Raw genomic sequence first — 7892 nt, 5'->3', positions numbered from 1 at the left:
AAAACTTGTATTTGGGCAGGTGCCCCGTGAGATCAATCGGTAGATCATGAAACTCTTAAACTCGAATTTGTGGGTTGGAGCCCTACGTTAACTGTTAAAACATGTCCCATTTTGCACAGTGTGTTTCCGGGGTCTGGTTCAAAATGTTCATTTTTGGTAACATCAACAGGAGACTGGGGAAACACTGCGACTGACTTTAGAGCAAGAATCTGGTTATTGTGAAACACCAAAGGAAATATAAATTCTAGAAGAATGACATCGAAAAGAAATGTGACCCCGACACCCAGAAAGAAGTGTTAAGGCAGAAGATTAAATGCTGCATTCCTCTGTGCAAAAAATTCCTTTCACAAACATTTCTTTGACAGAAACTGCACAAAACAAAAATGTTCCTTTCAAAGTCATTAAACTTCCGAATTTCCGCGCCCCCCGAATCTCCTGAATCAGATGCCTCTAGTTTTGCCGACTCAATCCATGTCCCTTTGCAATGTTCTGCTTCCAACCACACTATGAAATGTGCCACTAACTTATAGAATCATGGAATGGTTACAGCACGGAAGGCCATTCGGCCCGTCGAACCCGTGCCGACTCTCAGCGAGTCCCACTCCCCTGCCCTTTCCCCTGAAGCCTGCAATTATTGTTCCTTCAGACACTTATCCAGCTCCCGTTTGAAAGATAAGATTGAGTCTGCCTCCACCGCCCTTTCAAGCAGTACATTCCAGATCCTAACCACTCGCTGCTAAATGGTCATCTCCTGTTCCTATGTGTAAAGTCTGGCAAACACTTGATCAATTCCTGCCACACTCACAGCCTTCCTAAATATAGCACCGTCATTCTATTCTCGTAAAACCAGCTCCTGAAGTATTGGCCAGCAGTGTAGGTTATAGCTCTGGTGATGTTCCTGATATTGCTCTCGTGTTTCCGTAATGTAGTGGTTATCAGCTCACACGTGAAATGTCCCTGGTTCGAAACTTGGCGGAAGCATTTTGAAAAATTGTTGAATTAATTTTTATAAAAAATGGATTTATTCATATTAGTTGTTCAATATTAACAAAACACAATGTCCCACAGCTTTGTTAAATTTTTTGATATCTCTGTACAGTTTTGCATACACTCAAACTCGACACTTGAACTGCATGCTCATAAAAGTATTGGAGTGGGAACTCACTGGATAACAGCACAGCTGGCAATGTTTGTGGAATATATTCGTGACACCAAAGCACACAATGAAAACCTGGAACTGTGCGGCACCGAAACCTCAGGAAAAAACAGTTAAAAACATCGTCCCTGGGGGGGCTCGAACCACCAAACTTTCTGTTAACAACCAAACAGCGGTAACCCATTGCGCCACAGAAACTTACGCAAACGAACATCGCAAGACATCCCAAACCAGGGTGTCAGTCAGTTAAAGCTTCAGATTGCTCCGACCGGGATGGAACTTGTCCACTCTCAGTTGTATTTTTGACAAATAAAGCGTGGGACATTCATTGTGGATGTATGGAAGCAGTCTGGTCCCGCACACTGCAGACACTTCCATGTCACCACCAACCAGCTCTCCCACAACCGGTGTGATCGACCTTCCAGCCTTCCAGTGCCTTGTCTGTGATGAAGTATTCTGAATGTCCCGAAGCCGGTATTTGGTTTTAATTCCTTTTCGGCTACTGACTGCGGATATTCCTGTGATTAAATGTGAACACAATGCTTACAGGGACAGTTCGATTCACCGTTTCTTTGCTTGGTGAAATTTCAAAGATTGAAAGCGACACACATCAACCCCAAACCTCGTCACCTACTCGCTAACTCGACAAAATGTTGCAGTTTCTTTTCATGCCAAGCATTTTGCATTAATGCATTGCAATGCCAACGCACTTTTTACCTGGCAAGACTGAAGTACAAGCTGTGATGAACAGTGTGAAACAGAAACAGCTCCTTGAGAACCCATAACCTCGACGGTATCTGTGTGAATTGCTCTGCATCGATAATTAGCAGAGCGTAAAGAGAGGAAACTGACGAAGTGGATGAGAAAATGCCGAGCCAAAGTGTAATGTTGTCGATGATTTTGTTGTTTTTGAGAAATGTTTCAAAGATTTTACATTATCTGTTCAATGGTGTAATGGTGAGCACTCAGGATTCTGAATCCAGTGATCTGAGTTTAAATCTTTGTGGGACCTGAATGCTTGTTGTCCCAGCTGCTGAAAATTTGGGACAAACAAGTGCTGGTGGGCAGTTTTGTAGCCGTTGTCATTGATGCTTGATCGACAAGTCTAGTTGTCAATTCGTGTGTTCAACCGTCAGTTACCTGTTACAAAATGGTTTAAACAGCTATCTTGCTCTTTTCACTTCGTTGCTTTTAACCTCGAATTACCCGCACACACTCCGTTGTAGTAAAGGTAGGATCAGGTCTTTTATTTAAACATTCATACCAAACAAACCAAGTATGAAGGTTACTGAGAACACTTCACAAAGGCAGCTTGCTTCGATTTCCGTGGCTGCTTGAGACACACACCTTCCGAATGTCCAATGTCTCTGGTGTCTGCGTGTGTGAGTCACATCTTTATACTCTTATTTCTTTGCCTTTAGACAATCACGGCTAACTGCTTTGTGAATTGTTTAACATACAGACTTAATATTGCTTGTTTAACCTGCAGATGTCATTAAATAGTAACAAAGGTACAATCAAATATTTAACATACAGACAATGACCAGTTACTCATTTCAATGGCTGAAGGCACCACATTGTCGAACAGTCTCTTTCCATCCAAACTTCAATCTTCCTGTTTTTTAATCCAAACTTCAGACTGCGTGCTGAAGCAAAGAGTTCAGCAATGCGGGACTGTGCTCCCACATTCCCCCACTTCTTCTCCTCGCCTCTCTGCAGGTCTTATCTGGGTAACATACATTTGCATGGTGGCTCGAGCTCATTCAACAGCATTGTCCAGTTCTTGTCCTTGTTTTCCAACACAACATCCACAGTAAATCAAAATGACCAGCACGATCAGCTGAACCAGCACCAGCATAAGGACAGGGTGTATCATTGTGTTCATCACACCTGTTGCCGTGGGGCTCCATCCCAACAATGACTCCCACCAGCTCACATGTTCAATCTGGTCCAAAGTTGTGTGCACCTTCTGGATTTCCGCAGTGTGATGGTTAATGTCCACAACGATTGCTTGATTCAAACTCTGCAGCTGTTGAAATTTTGTATTCCATTCCCGTATTTCCTTCTTCCAAATAGCAGCATGCTTCGGGTCAAAGTAGGGTTGTTGTAGATTCAGATTCTCAGGATGCCATTTTAAGGTCCGTTGGTCTGTGATCACCATATCCATTTTTACTTAAAAGTCAATTTTCAATTTTTGATGTTTCCAACTGAATTCCATGCTGTTTACATTCAGAAATGTAAACTCACAATCGGTGTCTTCGACTAAGTCTGTTGCACTCTGCACAGGTTTTAACAATTTCCTCTGCTTTGCGGGAGAAGTGTAACAACATAGAGTAAAGGATGACGGAAATGCTGAATAGTCAGTCGAGAGACCCAGTCCTTCTCTCAGTTCACCCTTCGGAACTGCTGTAATTCACTCTCTCGACATTTGCAACGATCCAACTTCTATTTCACATCCTTTAAGATCATGTTTGTAACTCCCACATTTGAGCTTTTCACTGAACATCTCATCAGTTCTGAGACAGCCCATTCCTGCAGAAACTTTAAATGTTTCTGAACAAGCTTCTCCCACTGCTTTCATCTCTGACTGTTCAGTAACTGCTCCTCGTGTATCTGGGGTGTTGGTGAACTGTCTCTGAAGAGGGGAATCCCCTTCCTCCAGGAGCACCTTCATTTGTCCAGCTGACCCGGTGTCCATTTCCCGCTGCCCTTCCACACAAGCCTCGATAAGGGTATGGCCACCCCTATCCTGAAGTAAGGGTCCAAAAGGAACGATATGTGTGGTTGAGGCGCGGCATCCCTATAGGGATCATCCCTCACCTGCGGAATCTACCCCCGACCTCACCAACTGAACCGAGGTATCATTCCTGTCTGTGTCTCCAGCTTCTCTTTCCTGATTCTTCAACTTTTCTTTTAACTTTTCTAATTCTTTAGCCAGTCTATCCCTGTCCTCTATCAACTGACGGCCACCACCTGGTCCTGCTGCTTTTATGTGACTCCTCGCGGGATTCATCCACTCAGGCCCTTCTGCCTTCCATCGCTGTAACCCCTGTCTCACTTCCATGACTGAAATTCCTGCAGCTCCCTGATACAAGCTTTCTACCCTTGCCAACCATTTATCAAAATGATCGTCCCCACCCCAGGCATCTACTTCCAGAACTACTGACGGGGATAGGAGAGTCAAAATGATCTCTCTATGTGTACCATCCCCGTAATGACTGATATTAATCCAATTACTTCCTAAACTTTTACACAACTGGAATATACGTTCCCCAGCTTCCCTGGGTCCTTCCCCTGGTAATAATGCAAGCCGCTTTATTAACTGTGGCCCTGAGTGAGTAACAAAGGTTGCAGCTATTATTCTGCCAAGCATGAGACCTGGAAGTTGTTTCAAAACCTATTACCGTTCCCCGGTGATTCCCAAAAGCTCACAGAACCATGTGAACCCTCGGTTTCTCTGATATGTTCCCTGACTGCCACCATCCCAGAATATTACACCACCATTGGGCAAACTTTTTAAGATCCTGAAGAGGTGCAGGTCCCACGTCACGAAGGATAGCTCTCATGTCCTGTAACTGTACCCCTCCTCGCTCATACCAGGTATCCCCAAAACCACTTAAGGTCGTGTTCCCTTCACGAGCTCCACAGGGAGTAGAGGAATCATGATCCTGCTCTCGCCTTGTCCGCTCGAGCGTGCTTCCCCCACTCTCCACATTACCGGAAGGTCGTGTGTAATGTTTTGGGGTGTTAAGCGTCTGAGTAACCGAAGAGGCATCGAACTGCTCCGCCTCCGTACTGCTCCGCCTCCGTACCTAACATTGCCATGCGAACCACACGGGTTCGAGGCTCCGAAGTCAGAGAAGACAAAGGAGCTGTGGATGGGAACGGTGGGCATTCTCCCTGTCCCTTCATCCCCTTTTCAACTCTCAGACCCGGAGAATCCTCCGAATACCACCCGGCTTTATCATTTGCTGTCTCCGCTGGCTCACCTAATACCACCATCTGCTGCAGCTTAGATATTCCTTTCTCTAGATCTTGTTTACGCTTCTGTTCATCAGCAAGATGCTGATCCAGTGTTAGAACAGTCCTGGCTGCCCCGAGTGCCTGAAATCACCAATTCTCTACTTCTTTACTCACTGCTGTTAGCTGCTCTCTGAGTTCTGAGACTTCCCTATCTCGAGCCTCAGCCTCTTCTCCTAACGTTTGAATCCCCAGCATGAGACACTGCAACACGAACGCTTTTCTCTTTTTATCACTTTTTAACCCAAACACTTTAATCTTTTTTAACTGGACACTCTCCACTAAGGACTGCCGTGTCTCTCTCCATCCTCCTGTCATTGTTTCCTGTCTTATCCCATAAGGTCTCCCTTTCGACTCAATCCATTCATTAAGAAATGACTGGACTTCAACTGGAATATCTCCTGAGCCTCCCATTACTAACTGTAGATCCCTTTAATCACGACAACTAAGAGAATGCTCACCCCTCGAACTGATGTGTGGGAAACACTTCTTCCAACAACTCAGCCAACTTTCTGCTTCACGTCGGGGTTTTCGAATAAGCTAACGAACTTTTGAAAATCACGTCGGGATCACCAAAATGTTGTAAACGGCTGTCTTGCTCTTTTCGCTTCGTTGCTTTTAATAACGAATTACCCGCACACACTCTGTTGTAGTAAAGGCAGGATCGGGTCTTTTATTTAAACATTCATACTAAACAAACCAAGTATGAAAGTTACTGAGAACACTTCACAAAGGCAGCTTGCTTCGATTTCCGTGGCTGCTTGACACACACACATTCCGAATGTCCAGTGTCTCTGCTGTCTGTGTCTCTACAGTCCACAAAAGTCTCATCTTTACACTGAAAAAGCCTTTGAACTCTTATTCTTTGCATTCAGACAATCCTGACTAACTGCTTTCTGAATCGTTTAACAGACAGACTTAATATTGCTTGTTTAACCTACAGATCTCATTAAATAGTAACAAGGTTACACTCAAATACTGAACATACAGACATCGTCAAATCGTTTAGTCCTGAATTTCCATTATTCCCACCGCAACAAGGTACTCAAATATTTAACATCCAGACAATGACCAGTTACTCATCTCACTGGCTGAAGGCACCACATTGTCTAACAGTCTCTTTTCCATCCAAACTTCAATCTTCCTGTTTTTTAATCCAAACTTCAGACTGCGTGCTGAAGCAAAGAGTTCAGCAATGCAGGACTGTGCTCATACAGAGCACACGATTTGACAACGAGACTTACAGATCAAGCATCAATGACAAAGGCAACAAAATTGTCCACCAGCACCAAGTGTCTTTCACTTGTTTGTCCCAAATTTTCTGCCACTGGGACAACAAGAATTGAGGTTCCACTGAGATTTGAAGTCAGATTGCTGGATTCAAAGTCCAGAGTGCTCACCATTACACCATGGAACCAACCACACAATAACCCTTGAATCAGTTCTCAAAAACAAAAAAGTCATCTCCAACATTACACTATGGCTCGGCCTTTTCTCATGTTTCGCGTCAGTACCCAATATTGGGGATGTCCAGAACCATGGATCACAGTCTAGGAATAATGGGTAAGCCATTTAGGACCGAGATGAGGAGAACCTTCTTCACTCAGAGAGTTGTTAACCTGTGCAATTCACTACTGCAGAGAGTATTTGATGACAGTTCATTGAATGCATTCAAGAGGGAGTTAGATGTTGCCATGACGGCTAAAGGGAGCAAGAGGTATGGAGCCAAAGCAGGAATTGGGTACTGATGTGAATGATCAGCCATGAACTTATTGAGTGATGGTGCAGGCTCGAAAGGGCTGAATGGCCTACTCCTGCAAGTATTTTCTATGTTTCTATGAAGTGCTTGCATTTCAAAAAGCGTTGCTTTTATTCATCCTGCGGAATGCATATTGTACAGATAATCTCAGCACACATTGTGCAGGCAAAGGCAGCATTAGACAACAAAGAGATTTCTCCTCCGCTGATTTGTAAAAGGTAACTGATTGTTGAGCAGACGATTTGACAACGAGACTTGTGGATCAAGCATCAATGACAAAGGCGACAAAAGTGCCCTCGAACACCAGGAATCTTTCACTTGTTTGTCCCTAAATTTCAGCAGTTGGGACAACAAGCATTCAGGTTCTACTGAGATTTGAACTCAGATAATTGGAATCAAAGTCCAGAGTGCTCACCACAACACCATGGAACCAACTACACCAAAATCTTTGAAACATTTCTCAAAAACAGCAAAATCATCTCCAACATTACACTTTGGCTCGGCCTTTTTTTTATCTATCGTGGCAGTGCCTGCATTTCAAAAAGCGTTATTTTTGTTCATCTTGCTGAATACATATTGCACAGATAATCTCAGCACACATTGTGCAGGTAAAGGCAGTATTTTAGACAATAAACTGATTTCTCCTCCGCTGATTTGTAACAGGTAACTGATGGTTAGCAACACAGAAACATAGAAAAAAACAGGTGCAGGATTAGGCCATTCGGCCCTTCGAGCCTTCCCCGCCATTCTATAAGATCATGGCTGACCATTCCTTCAGTACCCCTATCCTGCTTTCTCTCCATACCCCTTGATCCCCTTAACCGTAAGAGCCATATCTAACTCCCTATTGAATATATCCAATGAACTGGCATCAACAACTCTCTGCGGCAGGGAATTCCACAGGTTAAGAACTCTCTGAGTGAAGAAGTTTCTCCTCATCTTGGTCCTAAATGGCCT

The 7892-nt window shown here is 44.0% G+C and overlaps 1 non-coding gene across 1 annotated transcript; it reads right to left on the bottom strand.

Moving 5' to 3' along the window:
• Nucleotides 1–6521: 6521 nt before the first annotated feature.
• trnaq-uug (transfer RNA glutamine (anticodon UUG)) lies at nt 6522–6593 on the bottom strand. Its single transcript has one exon. It is a non-coding gene; the product is annotated as a tRNA-Gln (tRNA).
• Nucleotides 6594–7892: the final 1299 nt, after the last annotated feature.

This window comes from Pristiophorus japonicus, chromosome 28 (assembly GCF_044704955.1).
Source record: "Pristiophorus japonicus isolate sPriJap1 chromosome 28, sPriJap1.hap1, whole genome shotgun sequence".
NCBI lineage: Eukaryota > Metazoa > Chordata > Chondrichthyes > Pristiophoridae > Pristiophorus > Pristiophorus japonicus.
The sequence above is the reverse complement of the archived record's forward strand: the minus strand, read 5'-3'. Positions and strand labels throughout refer to the sequence as shown.